General features: G+C 42.1%; 5 non-coding genes across 5 annotated transcripts; all 5 read right to left on the reverse strand.

Moving 5' to 3' along the window:
- Positions 1-1,215: 1,215 nt before the first annotated feature.
- Positions 1,216-1,303, reverse strand: trnap-ugg (transfer RNA proline (anticodon UGG)). Its single transcript is given in 2 exon segments — positions 1,216-1,251; positions 1,268-1,303. It is a non-coding gene; the product is annotated as a tRNA-Pro (tRNA).
- Positions 1,304-4,344: 3,041 nt separating this feature from the next.
- trnap-ugg (transfer RNA proline (anticodon UGG)) lies at positions 4,345-4,432 on the reverse strand. The gene is given in 2 exon segments: positions 4,345-4,380; positions 4,397-4,432. It is a non-coding gene; the product is annotated as a tRNA-Pro (tRNA).
- A 6,170-nt stretch (positions 4,433-10,602) lies between these two features.
- Positions 10,603-10,690, reverse strand: trnap-ugg (transfer RNA proline (anticodon UGG)). The gene is given in 2 exon segments: positions 10,603-10,638; positions 10,655-10,690. It is a non-coding gene; the product is annotated as a tRNA-Pro (tRNA).
- A 3,041-nt stretch (positions 10,691-13,731) lies between these two features.
- On the reverse strand, positions 13,732-13,819 carry trnap-ugg (transfer RNA proline (anticodon UGG)). Its single transcript is given in 2 exon segments — positions 13,732-13,767; positions 13,784-13,819. It is a non-coding gene; the product is annotated as a tRNA-Pro (tRNA).
- Positions 13,820-19,989: 6,170 nt separating this feature from the next.
- trnap-ugg (transfer RNA proline (anticodon UGG)) lies at positions 19,990-20,077 on the reverse strand. The gene is given in 2 exon segments: positions 19,990-20,025; positions 20,042-20,077. It is a non-coding gene; the product is annotated as a tRNA-Pro (tRNA).
- Positions 20,078-23,654: the final 3,577 nt, after the last annotated feature.

Raw genomic sequence — 23,654 nt, forward strand, 5'->3', positions numbered from 1 at the left:
CAGTCAGTCCCTGAATGCGTGTTGAATCAAATCAGTGTGGCTTCAAGTTGCATGTAATGCATTTTTCCTCACATGACATGAAATGCACAGTAAGATCGCGCAGAACGTTTCCACGCACTCTCTCACTTACACAAACACACCAACAAACTAAAAATTCTGCACTCTCCAAAGGCAGTTTTTGAAATTTGAAATTTGAAATCCGGGACAGACAGCACATTCCTTTTAAACAGATAGATAATGATCCGATACTGATAGCACACCATTTTGGAGAGACAGAGAATGACCCCGGGCAGACAAGCACATCACCTTAAAAGGGATACAGAAACACAATGAACAAAAACAAAGCATTCTGTAAAACTCAGCAGGCCGTGAACATTCTGTGGATGAATTTCCCGGGCTCACGTTCAGTCAGATGATCATTCCGATATTTTAAGAAAAATGTAAAGTTTACAGATTTTTCCTGGAAAATAGCGCCTGGAAAAATAGGCAGCGAGGAAGGACAAAAGGGAATGCCTGTGATACAGTGGAGCGTAGGAGTGATTGAATAATAAATGGCACAATGCAAAAAGGCAAAGTGAGTGGTAAGCGGGCAATAAAGTAACAAAGGATGGACCAGAGGAGGTGTTCGTGTGAACAGCAGAACCATTAGCAGACAATGGGAGCGGTGCTTATGATCCGATACGTTGAACCGAATGTTGAGGCCAGAACACTATAACCTGCCTGGAATCTAGGGTTTGAACGCCTTTTAATTAGACCAGGCAGCTTGGCCACCCCGGATCGATTTCCTGCACGGTTTAAATTCGGCAGCCAAGGGACTAAATCCAAAGCCAGCTTCTCACATCTTTACAGCGCGAGAGAAACAGGACGCACTCATATTCAGGGCTGAGTCTGTTTCACGTTGAATTTGAGATTGACGTTGAATGTATGCTTATCCCTATGGAGGTGAGCTCATGCGTGCAGAAAGGAAGATACACTGATCAAGTATTTGCCGGAATCAAACCGGGGTTTATGTTGTCCAATGAGACGCAGAGCCGAGCACATCTGAGAAACATGAACTTTACTCAGTTCGGTGAGTTTCACTTTGCTCCTGGGAATCTCCAGGATTTTTGGACGCTGTGTGAACAACGGAGTGCAATCACACGTTTTAATTTGAAACATGTCAGTTTTCTCACATGTCGACCGGCTGAGAAGTCGTTTTTTGACAAAAAGTTGGCAGGGCTCGTCCGGGATTTGAACCCGGGACCTCTCGCATTTCAATTATTATAATCCCAAAGCGAGAATCATACCCCTAGACCAACGAGCCGCCGACAGTGAGGAGCGTAGCTCTCAGTTTCTGATGTTAGTTTGCTATTCGGCCCATCGTGCCTGTGCTGACTCTCAGAGACCGATTTCATGAGTCCCCCTCTCCATCGTTCTGCTAATGTTTTCCCTTTGATGAAGTGATTATTTTTTGTGACATTACTTCATCAACGAGCTGCATCCTTTTCAGTAAAAGGTGAATTTGGCAATGAGGATAAATGTGATTGAATAAAAAAAGTAGGGGAAAATGTTTAACACAATAACGACGAAGCTGGGGGCATACTGGATCAGCAGTCCATTGCTTCAACCTGTCAGTCACCTTGTCTCCTATTGACTGCAAAGTCAGACATCCATCCCCTACTTTTTGCATTCAAACAGAAATAATATGCACGAAAATCTACTTCACCACTTGTTTTGCCCGTGCAACCAGATCGACAGTGATGAAAATGTGCCATTAGCTTCTTAAAGCACACAGCCTTCCTTTACTTCAGGTGAGTGACTGTCCGAGATGGTTGGTTTTGAGGCAGAATCAAAACAAAGAATATAAAATTTCACAAAGCGCGATAGCTGACCACTGCCGGACTCGAACCTGCAATCATCTGATAAGATCACAGTTACAATCGAAATCAGACACCTTATCCTTTAGGCCACGCGGCCGCTACCGTCGGTGCATAATTTGTTGTTTTTTATATTGAGAGCAAATTTGGGACAAGGATTACATCAAGGAGTGGATATCGGAAAACATGAGCAAATTTGAGTAATGAACAGATGCGCTGCGATATGGATGTACACGGACACAGGCAAAGTCAATGTATCTTGAAACACAACAGTTTAACAATTCGGTTATCACAGCTGATAATCACACTCCTTTTTAAATGTACAGGATGATCCGCATAATGAGAAAATACGTTTTAAAGGGGCAATTGATGAACCGGAACTGACAACCATCCCGTTGAAACAGACACCGAATGATCCTGGACAGGAAGCAGTTCCCTCTTACACAGCTGTAGAATTGCCCTTCACGGACAGCAGTTCCCTTTCAGAAGAATAAATTGGAATTTCTATCATTCCTGAATGCAATTGTGTTGTGCGTGAATGAGCGCGGTTCTCATGAGCACGCGGGACTGGGACGGTTGTTGAAGCCACAGGTGAATGACAAGCAGGAAAGAGGGAGGGAAATAAAACCAACCCAGACAAAAAGACAATTTAAAACATATATATGTTTATTATAATAAGAAAATAAATAAATTTACAATTTTATTGCAAAAAATTGAATTTGATTTGATTGAAATAAATAAATAATTGTTTCTTAATCTATATATTTTTGATTGAACGAAGTCTGTGCGACTGCATGAAATGCACTGGAAATCAGGGTGTGCAGTCAGTAAATTCCCAAACACAGTAAGCCCATGGTGTAAGACAAGCCACGAGGGAAGATGTGGGCAACAAAGGCCATCTTTTAAAGTCGCGAGTGCTTTTCTGCACGATCAGACAGAAGCTGCGTGTGCTGTGAAAGAGGTCAAATGTAATAGAGCCAATGCAGGCAGAACAGAAAAGCACATTTATTGTGAAAGTTAAAAAGTAGGGAATGTATGTAAATATATGCATATATAAATATTGATACAGAAATTTATATAAACAAAGTCAGTCAGTCAGTCATGTCTTGTCTTGTCTTGATTTGATTTGTATTTGAAAATAAGGGGGAAGGAGCTCATCATGTCACACAGCCCATCCGCACGCTCTCGCTAAAATCGCTATGTTTCTAACTTATATAATTTGCCTTCTTTCACATGTGGAATAGCAAAATCCCACAGCAGACTCTTCTCCTGTCAGTCAGTCCCTGAATGCGTGTTGAATCAAATCAGTGTGGCTTCAAGTTGCATGTAATGCATTTTTCCTCACATGACATGAAATGCACAGTAAGATCGCGCAGAACGTTTCCACGCACTCTCTCACTTACACAAACACACCAACAAACTAAAAATTCTGCACTCTCCAAAGGCAGTTTTTGAAATTTGAAATTTGAAATCCGGGACAGACAGCACATTCCTTTTAAACAGATAGATAATGATCCGATACTGATAGCACACCATTTTGGAGAGACAGAGAATGACCCCGGGCAGACCAGCACATCACCTTAAAAGGGATACAGAAACACAATGAACAAAAACAAAGCATTCTGTAAAACTCAGCAGGCCGTGAACATTCTGTGGATGAATTTCCCGGGCTCACGTTCAGTCAGATGATCATTCCGATATTTTAAGAAAAATGTAAAGTTTACAGATTTTTCCTGGAAAATAGCGCCTGGAAAAATAGGCAGCGAGGAAGGACAAAAGGGAATGCCTGTGATACAGTGGAGCGTAGGAGTGATTGAATAATAAATGGCACAATGCAAAAAGGCAAAGTGAGTGGTAAGCGGGCAATAAAGTAACAAAGGATGGACCAGAGGAGGTGTTCGTGTGAACAGCAGAACCATTAGCAGACAATGGGAGCGGTGCTTATGATCCGATACGTTGAACCGAATGTTGAGGCCAGAACACTATAACCTGCCTGGAATCTAGGGTTTGAACGCCTTTTAATTAGACCAGGCAGCTTGGCCACCCCGGATCGATTTCCTGCACGGTTTAAATTCGGCAGCCAAGGGACTAAATCCAAAGCCAGCTTCTCACATCTTTACAGCGCGAGAGAAACAGGACGCACTCATATTCAGGGCAGAGTCTGTTTCACGTTGAATTTGAGATTGACGTTGAATGTATGCTTATCCCTATGGAGGTGAGCTCATGCGTGCAGAAAGGAAGATACACTGATCAAGTATTTGCCGGAATCAAACCGGGGTTTATGTTGTCCAATGAGACGCAGAGCCGAGCACATCTGAGAAACATGAACTTTACTCAGTTCGGTGAGTTTCACTTTGCTCCTGGGAATCTCCAGGATTTTTGGACGCTGTGTGAACAACGGAGTGCAATCACACGTTTTAATTTGAAACATGTCAGTTTTCTCACATGTCGACCGGCTGAGAAGTCGTTTTTTGACAAAAAGTTGGCAGGGCTCGTCCGGGATTTGAACCCGGGACCTCTCGCATTTCAATTATTATAATCCCAAAGCGAGAATCATACCCCTAGACCAACGAGCCGCCGACAGTAAGGAGCGTAGCTCTCAGTTTCTGATGTTAGTTTGCTATTCGGCCCATCGTGCCTGTGCTGACTCTCAGAGACCGATTTCATGAGTCCCCCTCTCCATCGTTCTGCTAATGTTTTCCCTTTGATGAAGTGATTATTTTTTGTGACATTACTTCATCAACGAGCTGCATCCTTTTCAGTAAAAGGTGAATTTGGCAATGAGGATAAATGTGATTGAATAAAAAAAGTAGGGGAAAATGTTTAACACAATAACGACGAAGCTGGGGGCATACTGGATCAGCAGTCCATTGCTTCAACCTGTCAGTCACCTTGTCTCCTATTGACTGCAAAGTCAGACATCCATCCCCTACTTTTTGCATTCAAACAGAAATAATATGCACGAAAATCTACTTCACCACTTGTTTTGCCCGTGCAACCAGATCGACAGTGATGAAAATGTGCCATTAGCTTCTTAAAGCACACAGCCTTCCTTTACTTCAGGTGAGTGACTGTCCGAGATGGTTGGTTTTGAGGCAGAATCAAAACAAAGAATATAAAATTTCACAAAGCGCGATAGCTGACCACTGCCGGACTCGAACCTGCAATCATCTGATAAGATCACAGTTACAATCGAAATCAGACACCTTATCCTTTAGGCCACGCGGCCGCTACCGTCGGTGCATAATTTGTTGTTTTTTATATTGAGAGCAAATTTGGGACAAGGATTACATCAAGGAGTGGATATCGGAAAACATGAGCAAATTTGAGTAATGAACAGATGCGCTGCGATATGGATGTACACGGACACAGGCAAAGTCAATGTATCTTGAAACACAACAGTTTAACAATTCGGTTATCACAGCTGATAATCACACTCCTTTTTAAATGTACAGGATGATCCGCATAATGAGAAAATACGTTTTAAAGGGGCAATTGATGAACCGGAACTGACAACCATCCCGTTGAAACAGACACCGAATGATCCTGGACAGGAAGCAGTTCCCTCTTACACAGCTGTAGAATTGCCCTTCACGGACAGCAGTTCCCTTTCAGAAGAATAAATTGGAATTTCTATCATTCCTGAATGCAATTGTGTTGTGCGTGAATGAGCGCGGTTCTCATGAGCACGCGGGACTGGGACGGTTGTTGAAGCCACAGGTGATAGACAAGCAGGAAAGAGGGAGGGAAATAAAACCAACCCAGACAAAAAGACAATTTAAAACATATATATGTTTATTATAATAAGAAAATAAATAAATTTACAATTTTATTGCAAAAAATTGAATTTGATTTGATTGAAATAAATAAATAATTGTTTCTTAATCTATATATTTTTGATTGAACGAAGTCTGTGCGACTGCATGAAATGCACTGGAAATCAGGGTGTGCAGTCAGTAAATTCCCAAACACAGTAAGCCCATGGTGTAAGACAAGCCACGAGGGAAGATGTGGGCAACAAAGGCCATCTTTTAAAGTCGCGAGTGCTTTTCTGCACGATCAGACAGAAGCTGCGTGTGCTGTGAAAGAGGTCAAATGTAATAGAGCCAATGCAGGCAGAACAGAAAAGCACATTTATTGTGAAAGTTAAAAAGTAGGGAATGTATGTAAATATATGCATATATAAATATTGTTACAGAAATTTATATAAACAAAGTCAGTCAGTCAGTCATGTCTTGTCTTGTCTTGATTTGATTTGTATTTGAAAATAAGGGGGAAGGAGCTCATCATGTCACACAGCCCATCCGCACGCTCTCGCTAAAATCGCTATGTTTCTAACTTATATAATTTGCCTTCTTTCACATGTGGAATAGCAAAATCCCACAGCAGACTCTTCTCCTGTCAGTCAGTCCCTGAATGCGTGTTGAATCAAATCAGTGTGGCTTCAAGTTGCATGTAATGCATTTTTCCTCACATGACATGAAATGCACAGTAAGATCGCGCAGAACGTTTCCACGCACTCTCTCACTTACACAAACACACCAACAAACTAAAAATTCTGCACTCTCCAAAGGCAGTTTTTGAAATTTGAAATTTGAAATCCGGGACAGACAGCACATTCCTTTTAAACAGATAGATAATGATCCGATACTGATAGCACACCATTTTGGAGAGACAGAGAATGACCCCGGGCAGACCAGCACATCACCTTAAAAGGGATACAGAAACACAATGAACAAAAACAAAGCATTCTGTAAAACTCAGCAGGCCGTGAACATTCTGTGGATGAATTTCCCGGGCTCACGTTCAGTCAGATGATCATTCCGATATTTTAAGAAAAATGTAAAGTTTACAGATTTTTCCTGGAAAATAGCGCCTGGAAAAATAGGCAGCGAGGAAGGACAAAAGGGAATGCCTGTGATACAGTGGAGCGTAGGAGTGATTGAATAATAAATGGCACAATGCAAAAAGGCAAAGTGAGTGGTAAGCGGGCAATAAAGTAACAAAGGATGGACCAGAGGAGGTGTTCGTGTGAACAGCAGAACCATTAGCAGACAATGGGAGCGGTGCTTATGATCCGATACGTTGAACCGAATGTTGAGGCCAGAACACTATAACCTGCCTGGAATCTAGGGTTTGAACGCCTTTTAATTAGACCAGACAGCTTGGCCACCCCGGATCGATTTCCTGCACGGTTTAAATTCGGCAGCCAAGGGACTAAATCCAAAGCCAGCTTCTCACATCTTTACAGCGCGAGAGAAACAGGACGCACTCATATTCAGGGCAGAGTCTGTTTCACGTTGAATTTGAGATTGACGTTGAATGTATGCTTATCCCTATGGAGGTGAGCTCATGCGTGCAGAAAGGAAGATACACTGATCAAGTATTTGCCGGAATCAAACCGGGGTTTATGTTGTCCAATGAGACGCAGAGCCGAGCACATCTGAGAAACATGAACTTTACTCAGTTCGGTGAGTTTCACTTTGCTCCTGGGAATCTCCAGGATTTTTGGACGCTGTGTGAACAACGGAGTGCAATCACACGTTTTAATTTGAAACATGTCAGTTTTCTCACATGTCGACCGGCTGAGAAGTCGTTTTTTGACAAAAAGTTGGCAGGGCTCGTCCGGGATTTGAACCCGGGATCTCTCGCATTTCAATTATTATAATCCCAAAGCGATATTCATACCCCTAGACCAACGAGCCGCCGACAGTGAGGAACGTAGCTCTCAGTTTCTGACGTTAGTTTGCTATTCGGCCCATCGTGCCTGTGCTGACTCTCAGAGACCGATTCCATGATTCCCCCTCTCCATCGTCCTGCTAATGTTTTCCCTTTGATGAAGTGATTATTTTTTGTGACATTACTTCACCAACGAGCTGCATCCTTTTCAGTAAAAGGTGAATTTGGCAATGAGGATAAATGTGATTGAATAAAAAAACTAGGGGAAAATGTTTAACACAATAACGACGAAGCTGGGGGCATACTGGATCAGCAGTCCATTGCTTCAACCTGTCAGTCACCTTGTCTCCTATTGACTGCAAAGTCAGACATCCATCCCCTACTTTTTGCATTCAAACAGAAATAATATGCACGAAAATCTACTTCACCACTTGTTTTGCCCGTGCAACCAGATCGACAGTGATGACAATGTGCCATTAGCTTCTTAAAGCACACAGCCTTCCTTTACTTCAGGTGAGTGACTGTCCGAGATGGTTGGTTTTGAGGCAGAATCAAAACAAAGAATATAAAATTTCACAAAGCGCGACAGCTGACCACTGCCGGACTCTAACCTGCAATCATCTGATAAGATCACAGTTACAATCGAAATCAGACACCTTATCCTTTAGGCCACGCGGCCGCTACCGTCGGTGCATAATTTGTTGTTTTTTATATTGAGAGCAAATTTGGGACAAGGGTTACATCAAGTAGTGGATATCGGAAAACATGAGCATATTTTGAGTAATGAACAGATGCGCTGCGATATGGTTGTACACGGACACAGGCAAAGTCAATGTATCTTGAAACACAACAGTTTAACAATTCGGTTATCACAGCTGATAATCACACTCCTTTTTAAATGTACAGGATGATCCGGATAATAAGAAAATACGTTTTAAAGGGGCAATTGATGAACCGGAACTGACAACCATCCCGTTGAAACAGACACCGAATGATCCTGGACAGGAAGCACATCCCTCTTACACAGCTGTAGAATTGCCCTTCACGGACAGCAGTTCCCTTTCAGAAGAATAAATTGGAATTTCTATCATTCCTGAATGCAATTGTGTTGTGCGTGAATGAGCGCGGTTCTCATGAGCACGCGGGACTGGGACGGTTGTTGAAGCCACAGGTGATAGACATCAGGAAAGAGGGAGGGAAATAAAACCAACCCAGACAAAAAGACAATTTAAAACATATATATGTTTATTATAATAAGAAAATAAATAAATTTACAATTTTATTGCAAAAAATTGAATTTGATTTGATTGAAATAAATAAATAATTGTTTCTTAATCTATATATTTTTGATTGAACGAAGTCTGTGCGACTGCATGAAATGCACTGGAAATCAGGGTGTGCAGTCAGTAAATTCCCAAACACAGTAAGCCCATGGTGTAAGACAAGCCACGAGGGAAGATGTGGGCAACAAAGGCCATCTTTTAAAGTCGCGAGTGCTTTTCTGCACGATCAGACAGAAGCTGCGTGTGCTGTGAAAGAGGTCAAATGTAATAGAGCCAATGCAGGCAGAACAGAAAAGCACATTTATTGTGAAAGTTAAAAAGTAGGGAATGTATGTAAATATATGCATATATAAATATTGATACAGAAATTTATATAAACAAAGTCAGTCAGTCAGTCATGTCTTGTCTTGTCTTGATTTGATTTGTATTTGAAAATAAGGGGGAAGGAGCTCATCATGTCACACAGCCCATCCGCACGCTCTCGCTAAAATCGCTATGTTTCTAACTTATATAATTTGCCTTCTTTCACATGTGGAATAGCAAAATCCCACAGCAGACTCTTCTCCTGTCAGTCAGTCCCTGAATGCGTGTTGAATCAAATCAGTGTGGCTTCAAGTTGCATGTAATGCATTTTTCCTCACATGACATGAAATGCACAGTAAGATCGCGCAGAACGTTTCCACGCACTCTCTCACTTACACAAACACACCAACAAACTAAAAATTCTGCACTCTCCAAAGGCAGTTTTTGAAATTTGAAATTTGAAATCCGGGACAGACAGCACATTCCTTTTAAACAGATAGATAATGATCCGATACTGATAGCACACCATTTTGGAGAGACAGAGAATGACCCCGGGCAGACCAGCACATCACCTTAAAAGGGATACAGAAACACAATGAACAAAAACAAAGCATTCTGTAAAACTCAGCAGGCCGTGAACATTCTGTGGATGAATTTCCCGGGCTCACGTTCAGTCAGATGATCATTCCGATATTTTAAGAAAAATGTAAAGTTTACAGATTTTTCCTGGAAAATAGCGCCTGGAAAAATAGGCAGCGAGGAAGGACAAAAGGGAATGCCTGTGATACAGTGGAGCGTAGGAGTGATTGAATAATAAATGGCACAATGCAAAAAGGCAAAGTGAGTGGTAAGCGGGCAATAAAGTAACAAAGGATGGACCAGAGGAGGTGTTCGTGTGAACAGCAGAACCATTAGCAGACAATGGGAGCGGTGCTTATGATCCGATACGTTGAACCGAATGTTGAGGCCAGAACACTATAACCTGCCTGGAATCTAGGGTTTGAACGCCTTTTAATTAGACCAGGCAGCTTGGCCACCCCGGATCGATTTCCTGCACGGTTTAAATTCGGCAGCCAAGGGACTAAATCCAAAGCCAGCTTCTCACATCTTTACAGCGCGAGAGAAACAGGACGCACTCATATTCAGGGCAGAGTCTGTTTCACGTTGAATTTGAGATTGACGTTGAATGTATGCTTATCCCTATGGAGGTGAGCTCATGCGTGCAGAAAGGAAGATACACTGATCAAGTATTTGCCGGAATCAAACCGGGGTTTATGTTGTCCAATGAGACGCAGAGCCGAGCACATCTGAGAAACATGAACTTTACTCAGTTCGGTGAGTTTCACTTTGCTCCTGGGAATCTCCAGGATTTTTGGACGCTGTGTGAACAACGGAGTGCAATCACACGTTTTAATTTGAAACATGTCAGTTTTCTCACATGTCGACCGGCTGAGAAGTCGTTTTTTGACAAAAAGTTGGCAGGGCTCGTCCGGGATTTGAACCCGGGACCTCTCGCATTTCAATTATTATAATCCCAAAGCGAGAATCATACCCCTAGACCAACGAGCCGCCGACAGTGAGGAGCGTAGCTCTCAGTTTCTGATGTTAGTTTGCTATTCGGCCCATCGTGCCTGTGCTGACTCTCAGAGACCGATTTCATGAGTCCCCCTCTCCATCGTTCTGCTAATGTTTTCCCTTTGATGAAGTGATTATTTTTTGTGACATTACTTCATCAACGAGCTGCATCCTTTTCAGTAAAAGGTGAATTTGGCAATGAGGATAAATGTGATTGAATAAAAAAACTAGGGGAAAATGTTTAACACAATAACGACGAAGCTGGGGGCATACTGGATCAGCAGTCCATTGCTTCAACCTGTCAGTCACCTTGTCTCCTATTGACTGCAAAGTCAGACATCCATCCCCTACTTTTTGCATTCAAACAGAAATAATATGCACGAAAATCTACTTCACCACTTGTTTTGCCCGTGCAACCAGATCGACAGTGATGACAATGTGCCATTAGCTTCTTAAAGCACACAGCCTTCCTTTACTTCAGGTGAGTGACTGTCCGAGATGGTTGGTTTTGAGGCAGAATCAAAACAAAGAATATAAAATTTCACAAAGCGCGACAGCTGACCACTGCCGGACTCTAACCTGCAATCATCTGATAAGATCACAGTTACAATCGAAATCAGACACCTTATCCTTTAGGCCACGCGGCCGCTACCGTCGGTGCATAATTTGTTGTTTTTTATATTGAGAGCAAATTTGGGACAAGGGTTACATCAAGTAGTGGATATCGGAAAACATGAGCATATTTTGAGTAATGAACAGATGCGCTGCGATATGGTTGTACACGGACACAGGCAAAGTCAATGTATCTTGAAACACAACAGTTTAACAATTCGGTTATCACAGCTGATAATCACACTCCTTTTTAAATGTACAGGATGATCCGGATAATAAGAAAATACGTTTTAAAGGGGCAATTGATGAACCGGAACTGACAACCATCCCGTTGAAACAGACACCGAATGATCCTGGACAGGAAGCACATCCCTCTTACACAGCTGTAGAATTGCCCTTCACGGACAGCAGTTCCCTTTCAGAAGAATAAATTGGAATTTCTATCATTCCTGAATGCAATTGTGTTGTGCGTGAATGAGCGCGGTTCTCATGAGCACGCGGGACTGGGACGGTTGTTGAAGCCACAGGTGATAGACATCAGGAAAGAGGGAGGGAAATAAAACCAACCCAGACAAAAAGACAATTTAAAACATATATATGTTTATTATAATAAGAAAATAAATAAATTTACAATTTTATTGCAAAAAATTGAATTTGATTTGATTGAAATAAATAAATAATTGTTTCTTAATCTATATATTTTTGATTGAACGAAGTCTGTGCGACTGCATGAAATGCACTGGAAATCAGGGTGTGCAGTCAGTAAATTCCCAAACACAGTAAGCCCATGGTGTAAGACAAGCCACGAGGGAAGATGTGGGCAACAAAGGCCATCTTTTAAAGTCGCGAGTGCTTTTCTGCACGATCAGACAGAAGCTGCGTGTGCTGTGAAAGAGGTCAAATGTAATAGAGCCAATGCAGGCAGAACAGAAAAGCACATTTATTGTGAAAGTTAAAAAGTAGGGAATGTATGTAAATATATGCATATATAAATATTGATACAGAAATTTATATAAACAAAGTCAGTCAGTCAGTCATGTCTTGTCTTGTCTTGATTTGATTTGTATTTGAAAATAAGGGGGAAGGAGCTCATCATGTCACACAGCCCATCCGCACGCTCTCGCTAAAATCGCTATGTTTCTAACTTATATAATTTGCCTTCTTTCACATGTGGAATAGCAAAATCCCACAGCAGACTCTTCTCCTGTCAGTCAGTCCCTGAATGCGTGTTGAATCAAATCAGTGTGGCTTCAAGTTGCATGTAATGCATTTTTCCTCACATGACATGAAATGCACAGTAAGATCGCGCAGAACGTTTCCACGCACTCTCTCACTTACACAAACACACCAACAAACTAAAAATTCTGCACTCTCCAAAGGCAGTTTTTGAAATTTGAAATTTGAAATCCGGGACAGACAGCACATTCCTTTTAAACAGATAGATAATGATCCGATACTGATAGCACACCATTTTGGAGAGACAGAGAATGACCCCGGGCAGACCAGCACATCACCTTAAAAGGGATACAGAAACACAATGAACAAAAACAAAGCATTCTGTAAAACTCAGCAGGCCGTGAACATTCTGTGGATGAATTTCCCGGGCTCACGTTCAGTCAGATGATCATTCCGATATTTTAAGAAAAATGTAAAGTTTACAGATTTTTCCTGGAAAATAGCGCCTGGAAAAATAGGCAGCGAGGAAGGACAAAAGGGAATGCCTGTGATACAGTGGAGCGTAGGAGTGATTGAATAATAAATGGCACAATGCAAAAAGGCAAAGTGAGTGGTAAGCGGGCAATAAAGTAACAAAGGATGGACCAGAGGAGGTGTTCGTGTGAACAGCAGAACCATTAGCAGACAATGGGAGCGGTGCTTATGATCCGATACGTTGAACCGAATGTTGAGGCCAGAACACTATAACCTGCCTGGAATCTAGGGTTTGAACGCCTTTTAATTAGACCAGGCAGCTTGGCCACCCCGGATCGATTTCCTGCACGGTTTAAATTCGGCAGCCAAGGGACTAAATCCAAAGCCAGCTTCTCACATCTTTACAGCGCGAGAGAAACAGGACGCACTCATATTCAGGGCAGAGTCTGTTTCACGTTGAATTTGAGATTGACGTTGAATGTATGCTTATCCCTATGGAGGTGAGCTCATGCGTGCAGAAAGGAAGATACACTGATCAAGTATTTGCCGGAATCAAACCGGGGTTTATGTTGTCCAATGAGACGCAGAGCCGAGCACATCTGAGAAACATGAACTTTACTCAGTTCGGTGAGTTTCACTTTGCTCCTGGGAATCTCCAGGATTTTTGGACGCTGTGTGAACAACGGAGTGCAATCACACGTTTTAATTTGAAACATGTCAGTTTTCTCACATGTCGACCGGCTGAGAAGTCGTTTTTTGACAAAAAGTTGGCAGGGCTCGTCCGGGATTTGAACCCGGGACCTCTCGCATTTCAATTATTATAATCCCAAAGCGAGAATCATACCCCTAGACCAACGAGCCGCCGACAGTGAGGAGCGTAGCTCTCAGTTTCTGATGTTAGTTTGCTATTCGGCCCATCGTGCCTGTGCTGACTCTCAGAGACCGATTTCATGAGTCCCCCTCTCCATCGTTCTGCTAATGTTTTCCCTTTGATGAAGTGATTATTTTTTGTGACATTACTTCATCAACGAGCTGCATCCTTTTCAGTAAAAGGTGAATTTGGCAATGAGGATAAATGTGATTGAATAAAAAAACTAGGGGAAAATGTTTAACACAATAACGACGAAGCTGGGGGCATACTGGATCAGCAGTCCATTGCTTCAACCTGTCAGTCACCTTGTCTCCTATTGACTGCAAAGTCAGACATCCATCCCCTACTTTTTGCATTCAAACAGAAATAATATGCACGAAAATCTACTTCACCACTTGTTTTGCCCGTGCAACCAGATCGACAGTGATGAAAATGTGCCATTAGCTTCTTAAAGCACACAGCCTTCCTTTACTTCAGGTGAGTGACTGTCCGAGATGGTTGGTTTTGAGGCAGAATCAAAACAAAGAATATAAAATTTCACAAAGCGCGATAGCTGACCACTGCCGGACTCGAACCTGCAATCATCTGATAAGATCACAGTTACAATCGAAATCAGACACCTTATCCTTTAGGCCACGCGGCCGCTACCGTCGGTGCATAATTTGTTGTTTTTTATATTGAGAGCAAATTTGGGACAAGGATTACATCAAGGAGTGGATATCGGAAAACATGAGCAAATTTGAGTAATGAACAGATGCGCTGCGATATGGATGTACACGGACACAGGCAAAGTCAATGTATCTTGAAACACAACAGTTTAACAATTCGGTTATCACAGCTGATAATCACACTCCTTTTTAAATGTACAGGATGATCCGCATAATGAGAAAATACGTTTTAAAGGGGCAATTGATGAACCGGAACTGACAACCATCCCGTTGAAACAGACACCGAATGATCCTGGACAGGAAGCAGTTCCCTCTTACACAGCTGTAGAATTGCCCTTCACGGACAGCAGTTCCCTTTCAGAAGAATAAATTGGAATTTCTATCATTCCTGAATGCAATTGTGTTGTGCGTGAATGAGCGCGGTTCTCATGAGCACGCGGGACTGGGACGGTTGTTGAAGCCACAGGTGATAGACAAGCAGGAAAGAGGGAGGGAAATAAAACCAACCCAGACAAAAAGACAATTTAAAACATATATATGTTTATTATAATAAGAAAATAAATAAATTTACAATTTTATTGCAAAAAATTGAATTTGATTTGATTGAAATAAATAAATAATTGTTTCTTAATCTATATATTTTTGATTGAACGAAGTCTGTGCGACTGCATGAAATGCACTGGAAATCAGGGTGTGCAGTCAGTAAATTCCCAAACACAGTAAGCCCATGGTGTAAGACAAGCCACGAGGGAAGATGTGGGCAACAAAGGCCATCTTTTAAAGTCGCGAGTGCTTTTCTGCACGATCAGACAGAAGCTGCGTGTGCTGTGAAAGAGGTCAAATGTAATAGAGCCAATGCAGGCAGAACAGAAAAGCACATTTATTGTGAAAGTTAAAAAGTAGGGAATGTATGTAAATATATGCATATATAAATATTGTTACAGAAATTTATATAAACAAAGTCAGTCAGTCAGTCATGTCTTGTCTTGTCTTGATTTGATTTGTATTTGAAAATAAGGGGGAAGGAGCTCATCATGTCACACAGCCCATCCGCACGCTCTCGCTAAAATCGCTATGTTTCTAACTTATATAATTTGCCTTCTTTCACATGTGGAATAGCAAAATCCCACAGCAGACTCTTCTCCTGTCAGTCAGTCCCTGAATGCGTGTTGAATCAAATCAGTGTGGCTTCAAGTTGCATGTAATGCATTTTTCCTCACATGACATGAAATGCACAGTAAGATCGCGCAGAACGTTTCCACGCACTCTCTCACTTACACAAACACACCAACAAACTAAAAATTCTGCACTCTCCAAAGGCAGTTTTTGAAATTTGAAATTTGAAATCCGGGACAGACAGCACATTCCTTTTAAACAGATAGATAATGATCCGATACTGATAGCACACCATTTTGGAGAGACAGAGAATGACCCCGGGCAGACCAGCACATCACCTTAAAAGGGATACAGAAACACAATGAACAAAAACAAAGCATTCTGTAAAACTCAGCAGGCCGTGAACATTCTGTGGATGAATTTCCCGGGCTCACGTTCAGTCAGATGATCATTCCGATATTTTAAGAAAAATGTAAAGTTTACAGATTTTTCCTGGAAAATAGCGCCTGGAAAAATAGGCAGCGAGGAAGGACAAAAGGGAATGCCTGTGATACAGTGGAGCGTAGGAGTGATTGAATAATAAATGGCACAATGCAAAAAGGCAAAGTGAGTGGTAAGCGGGCAATAAAGTAACAAAGGATGGACCAGAGGAGGTGTTCGTGTGAACAGCAGAACCATTAGCAGACAATGGGAGCGGTGCTTATGATCCGATACGTTGAACCGAATGTTGAGGCCAGAACACTATAACCTGCCTGGAATCTAGGGTTTGAACGCCTTTTAATTAGACCAGGCAGCTTGGCCACCCCGGATCGATTTCCTGCACGGTTTAAATTCGGCAGCCAAGGGACTAAATCCAAAGCCAGCTTCTCACATCTTTACAGCGCGAGAGAAACAGGACGCACTCATATTCAGGGCAGAGTCTGTTTCACGTTGAATTTGAGATTGACGTTGAATGTATGCTTATCCCTATGGAGGTGAGCTCATGCGTGCAGAAAGGAAGATACACTGATCAAGTATTTGCCGGAATCAAACCGGGGTTTATGTTGTCCAATGAGACGCAGAGCCGAGCACATCTGAGAAACATGAACTTTACTCAGTTCGGTGAGTTTCACTTTGCTCCTGGGAATCTCCAGGATTTTTGGACGCTGTGTGAACAACGGAGTGCAATCACACGTTTTAATTTGAAACATGTCAGTTTTCTCACATGTCGACCGGCTGAGAAGTCGTTTTTTGACAAAAAGTTGGCAGGGCTCGTCCGGGATTTGAACCCGGGATCTCTCGCATTTCAATTATTATAATCCCAAAGCGATATTCATACCCCTAGACCAACGAGCCGCCGACAGTGAGGAACGTAGCTCTCAGTTTCTGACGTTAGTTTGCTATTCGGCCCATCGTGCCTGTGCTGACTCTCAGAGACCGATTCCATGATTCCCCCTCTCCATCGTCCTGCTAATGTTTTCCCTTTGATGAAGTGATTATTTTTTGTGACATTACTTCACCAACGAGCTGCATCCTTTTCAGTAAAAGGTGAATTTGGCAATGAGGATAAATGTGATTGAATAAAAAAACTAGGGGAAAATGTTTAACACAATAACGACGAAGCTGGGGGCATACTGGATCAGCAGTCCATTGCTTCAACCTGTCAGTCACCTTGTCTCCTATTGACTGCAAAGTCAGACATCCATCCCCTACTTTTTGCATTCAAACAGAAATAATATGCACGAAAATCTACTTCACCACTTGTTTTGCCCGTGCAACCAGATCGACAGTGATGACAATGTGCCATTAGCTTCTTAAAGCACACAGCCTTCCTTTACTTCAGGTGAGTGACTGTCCGAGATGGTTGGTTTTGAGGCAGAATCAAAACAAAGAATATAAAATTTCACAAAGCGCGACAGCTGACCACTGCCGGACTCTAACCTGCAATCATCTGATAAGATCACAGTTACAATCGAAATCAGACACCTTATCCTTTAGGCCACGCGGCCGCTACCGTCGGTGCATAATTTGTTGTTTTTTATATTGAGAGCAAATTTGGGACAAGGGTTACATCAAGTAGTGGATATCGGAAAACATGAGCATATTTTGAGTAATGAACAGATGCGCTGCGATATGGTTGTACACGGACACAGGCAAAGTCAATGTATCTTGAAACACAACAGTTTAACAATTCGGTTATCACAGCTGATAATCACACTCCTTTTTAAATGTACAGGATGATCCGGATAATAAGAAAATACGTTTTAAAGGGGCAATTGATGAACCGGAACTGACAACCATCCCGTTGAAACAGACACCGAATGATCCTGGACAGGAAGCACATCCCTCTTACACAGCTGTAGAATTGCCCTTCACGGACAGCAGTTCCCTTTCAGAAGAATAAATTGGAATTTCTATCATTCCTGAATGCAATTGTGTTGTGCGTGAATGAGCGCGGTTCTCATGAGCACGCGGGACTGGGACGGTTGTTGAAGCCACAGGTGATAGACATCAGGAAAGAGGGAGGGAAATAAAACCAACCCAGACAAAAAGACAATTTAAAACATATATATGTTTATTATAATAAGAAAATAAATAAATTTACAATTTTATTGCAAAAAATTGAATTTGATTTGATTGAAATAAATAAATAATTGTTTCTTAATCTATATATTTTTGATTGAACGAAGTCTGTGCGACTGCATGAAATGCACTGGAAATCAGGGTGTGCAGTCAGTAAATTCCCAAACACAGTAAGCCCATGGTGTAAGACAAGCCACGAGGGAAGATGTGGGCAACAAAGGCCATCTTTTAAAGTCGCGAGTGCTTTTCTGCACGATCAGACAGAAGCTGCGTGTGCTGTGAAAGAGGTCAAATGTAATAGAGCCAATGCAGGCAGAACAGAAAAGCACATTTATTGTGAAAGTTAAAAAGTAGGGAATGTATGTAAATATATGCATATATAAATATTGATACAGAAATTTATATAAACAAAGTCAGTCAGTCAGTCATGTCTTGTCTTGTCTTGATTTGATTTGTATTTGAAAATAAGGGGGAAGGAGCTCATCATGTCACACAGCCCATCCGCACGCTCTCGCTAAAATCGCTATGTTTCTAACTTATATAATTTGCCTTCTTTCACATGTGGAATAGCAAAATCCCACAGCAGACTCTTCTCCTGTCAGTCAGTCCCTGAATGCGTGTTGAATCAAATCAGTGTGGCTTCAAGTTGCATGTAATGCATTTTTCCTCACATGACATGAAATGCACAGTAAGATCGCGCAGAACGTTTCCACGCACTCTCTCACTTACACAAACACACCAACAAACTAAAAATTCTGCACTCTCCAAAGGCAGTTTTTGAAATTTGAAATTTGAAATCCGGGACAGACAGCACATTCCTTTTAAACAGATAGATAATGATCCGATACTGATAGCACACCATTTTGGAGAGACAGAGAATGACCCCGGGCAGACCAGCACATCACCTTAAAAGGGATACAGAAACACAATGAACAAAAACAAAGCATTCTGTAAAACTCAGCAGGCCGTGAACATTCTGTGGATGAATTTCCCGGGCTCACGTTCAGTCAGATGATCATTCCGATATTTTAAGAAAAATGTAAAGTTTACAGATTTTTCCTGGAAAATAGCGCCTGGAAAAATAGGCAGCGAGGAAGGACAAAAGGGAATGCCTGTGATACAGTGGAGCGTAGGAGTGATTGAATAATAAATGGCACAATGCAAAAAGGCAAAGTGAGTGGTAAGCGGGCAATAAAGTAACAAAGGATGGACCAGAGGAGGTGTTCGTGTGAACAGCAGAACCATTAGCAGACAATGGGAGCGGTGCTTATGATCCGATACGTTGAACCGAATGTTGAGGCCAGAACACTATAACCTGCCTGGAATCTAGGGTTTGAACGCCTTTTAATTAGACCAGGCAGCTTGGCCACCCCGGATCGATTTCCTGCACGGTTTAAATTCGGCAGCCAAGGGACTAAATCCAAAGCCAGCTTCTCACATCTTTACAGCGCGAGAGAAACAGGACGCACTCATATTCAGGGCAGAGTCTGTTTCACGTTGAATTTGAGATTGACGTTGAATGTATGCTTATCCCTATGGAGGTGAGCTCATGCGTGCAGAAAGGAAGATACACTGATCAAGTATTTGCCGGAATCAAACCGGGGTTTATGTTGTCCAATGAGACGCAGAGCCGAGCACATCTGAGAAACATGAACTTTACTCAGTTCGGTGAGTTTCACTTTGCTCCTGGGAATCTCCAGGATTTTTGGACGCTGTGTGAACAACGGAGTGCAATCACACGTTTTAATTTGAAACATGTCAGTTTTCTCACATGTCGACCGGCTGAGAAGTCGTTTTTTGACAAAAAGTTGGCAGGGCTCGTCCGGGATTTGAACCCGGGACCTCTCGCATTTCAATTATTATAATCCCAAAGCGAGAATCATACCCCTAGACCAACGAGCCGCCGACAGTGAGGAGCGTAGCTCTCAGTTTCTGATGTTAGTTTGCTATTCGGCCCATCGTGCCTGTGCTGACTCTCAGAGACCGATTTCATGAGTCCCCCTCTCCATCGTTCTGCTAATGTTTTCCCTTTGATGAAGTGATTATTTTTTGTGACATTACTTCATCAACGAGCTGCATCCTTTTCAGTAAAAGGTGAATTTGGCAATGAGGATAAATGTGATTGAATAAAAAAACTCGGGGAAAATGTTTAACACAATAACGACGAAGCTGGGGGCATACTGGATCAGCAGTCCATTGCTTCAACCTGTCAGTCACCTTGTCTCCTATTGACTGCAAAGTCAGACATCCATCCCCTACTTTTTGCATTCAAACAGAAATAATATGCACGAAAATCTACTTCACCACTTGTTTTGCCCGTGCAACCAGATCGACAGTGATGAAAATGTGCCATTAGCTTCTTAAAGCACACAGCCTTCCTTTACTTCAGGTGAGTGACTGTCCGAGATGGTTGGTTTTGAGGCAGAATCAAAACAAAGAATATAAAATTTCACAAAGCGCGATAGCTGACCACTGCCGGACTCGAACCTGCAATCATCTGATAAGATCACAGTTACAATCGAAATCAGACACCTTATCCTTTAGGCCACGCGGCCGCTACCGTCGGTGCATAATTTGTTGTTTTTTATATTGAGAGCAAATTTGGGACAAGGATTACATCAAGGAGTGGATATCGGAAAACATGAGCAAATTTGAGTAATGAACAGATGCGCTGCGATATGGATGTACACGGACACAGGCAAAGTCAATGTATCTTGAAACACAACAGTTTAACAATTCGGTTATCACAGCTGATAATCACACTCCTTTTTAAATGTACAGGATGATCCGCATAATGAGAAAATACGTTTTAAAGGGGCAATTGATGAACCGGAACTGACAACCATCCCGTTGAAACAGACACCGAATGATCCTGGACAGGAAGCAGTTCCCTCTTACACAGCTGTAGAATTGCCCTTCACGGACAGCAGTTCCCTTTCAGAAGAATAAATTGGAATTTCTATCATTCCTGAATGCAATTGTGTTGTGCGTGAATGAGCGCGGTTCTCATGAGCACGCGGGACTGGGACGGTTGTTGAAGCCACAGGTGATAGACAAGCAGGAAAGAGGGAGGGAAATAAAACCAACCCAGACAAAAAGACAATTTAAAACATATATATGTTTATTATAATAAGAAAATAAATAAATTTACAATTTTATTGCAAAAAATTGAATTTGATTTGATTGAAATAAATAAATAATTGTTTCTTAATCTATATATTTTTGATTGAACGAAGTCTGTGCGACTGCATGAAATGCACTGGAAATCAGGGTGTGCAGTCAGTAAATTCCCAAACACAGTAAGCCCATGGTGTAAGACAAGCCACGAGGGAAGATGTGGGCAACAAAGGCCATCTTTTAAAGTCGCGAGTGCTTTTCTGCACGATCAGACAGAAGCTGCGTGTGCTGTGAAAGAGGTCAAATGTAATAGAGCCAATGCAGGCAGAACAGAAAAGCACATTTATTGTGAAAGTTAAAAAGTAGGGAATGTATGTAAATATATGCATATATAAATATTGTTACAGAAATTTATATAAACAAAGTCAGTCAGTCAGTCATGTCTTGTCTTGTCTTGATTTGATTTGTATTTGAAAATAAGGGGGAAGGAGCTCATCATGTCACACAGCCCATCCGCACGCTCTCGCTAAAATCGCTATGTTTCTAACTTATATAATTTGCCTTCTTTCACATGTGGAATAGCAAAATCCCACAGCAGACTCTTCTCCTGTCAGTCAGTCCCTGAATGCGTGTTGAATCAAATCAGTGTGGCTTCAAGTTGCATGTAATGCATTTTTCCTCACATGACATGAAATGCACAGTAAGATCGCGCAGAACGTTTCCACGCACTCTCTCACTTACACAAACACACCAACAAACTAAAAATTCTGCACTCTCCAAAGGCAGTTTTTGAAATTTGAAATTTGAAATCCGGGACAGACAGCACATTCCTTTTAAACAGATAGATAATGATCCGATACTGATAGCACACCATTTTGGAGAGACAGAGAATGACCCCGGGCAGACCAGCACATCACCTTAAAAGGGATACAGAAACACAATGAACAAAAACAAAGCATTCTGTAAAACTCAGCAGGCCGTGAACATTCTGTGGATGAATTTCCCGGGCTCACGTTCAGTCAGATGATCATTCCGATATTTTAAGAAAAATGTAAAGTTTACAGATTTTTCCTGGAAAATAGCGCCTGGAAAAATAGGCAGCGAGGAAGGACAAAAGGGAATGCCTGTGATACAGTGGAGCGTAGGAGTGATTGAATAATAAATGGCACAATGCAAAAAGGCAAAGTGAGTGGTAAGCGGGCAATAAAGTAACAAAGGATGGACCAGAGGAGGTGTTCGTGTGAACAGCAGAACCATTAGCAGACAATGGGAGCGGTGCTTATGATCCGATACGTTGAACCGAATGTTGAGGCCAGAACACTATAACCTGCCTGGAATCTAGGGTTTGAACGCCTTTTAATTAGACCAGGCAGCTTGGCCACCCCGGATCGATTTCCTGCACGGTTTAAATTCGGCAGCCAAGGGACTAAATCCAAAGCCAGCTTCTCACATCTTTACAGCGCGAGAGAAACAGGACGCACTCATATTCAGGGCAGAGTCTGTTTCACGTTGAATTTGAGATTGACGTTGAATGTATGCTTATCCCTATGGAGGTGAGCTCATGCGTGCAGAAAGGAAGATACACTGATCAAGTATTTGCCGGAATCAAACCGGGGTTTATGTTGTCCAATGAGACGCAGAGCCGAGCACATCTGAGAAACATGAACTTTACTCAGTTCGGTGAGTTTCACTTTGCTCCTGGGAATCTCCAGGATTTTTGGACGCTGTGTGAACAACGGAGTGCAATCACACGTTTTAATTTGAAACATGTCAGTTTTCTCACATGTCGACCGGCTGAGAAGTCGTTTTTTGACAAAAAGTTGGCAGGGCTCGTCCGGGATTTGAACCCGGGATCTCTCGCATTTCAATTATTATAATCCCAAAGCGATATTCATACCCCTAGACCAACGAGCCGCCGACAGTGAGGAACGTAGCTCTCAGTTTCTGACGTTAGTTTGCTATTCGGCCCATCGTGCCTGTGCTGACTCTCAGAGACCGATTCCATGATTCCCCCTCTCCATCGTCCTGCTAATGTTTTCCCTTTGATGAAGTGATTATTTTTTGTGACATTACTTCACCAACGAGCTGCATCCTTTTCAGTAAAAGGTGAATTTGGCAATGAGGATAAATGTGATTGAATAAAAAAACTAGGGGAAAATGTTTAACACAATAACGACGAAGCTGGGGGCATACTGGATCAGCAGTCCATTGCTTCAACCTGTCAGTCACCTTGTCTCCTATTGACTGCAAAGTCAGACATCCATCCCCTACTTTTTGCATTCAAACAGAAATAATATGCACGAAAATCTACTTCACCACTTGTTTTGCCCGTGCAACCAGATCGACAGTGATGACAATGTGC

This window comes from Pristiophorus japonicus, unplaced genomic scaffold, assembly GCF_044704955.1.
Source record: "Pristiophorus japonicus isolate sPriJap1 unplaced genomic scaffold, sPriJap1.hap1 HAP1_SCAFFOLD_85, whole genome shotgun sequence".
Taxonomy (NCBI): domain Eukaryota; kingdom Metazoa; phylum Chordata; class Chondrichthyes; family Pristiophoridae; genus Pristiophorus; species Pristiophorus japonicus.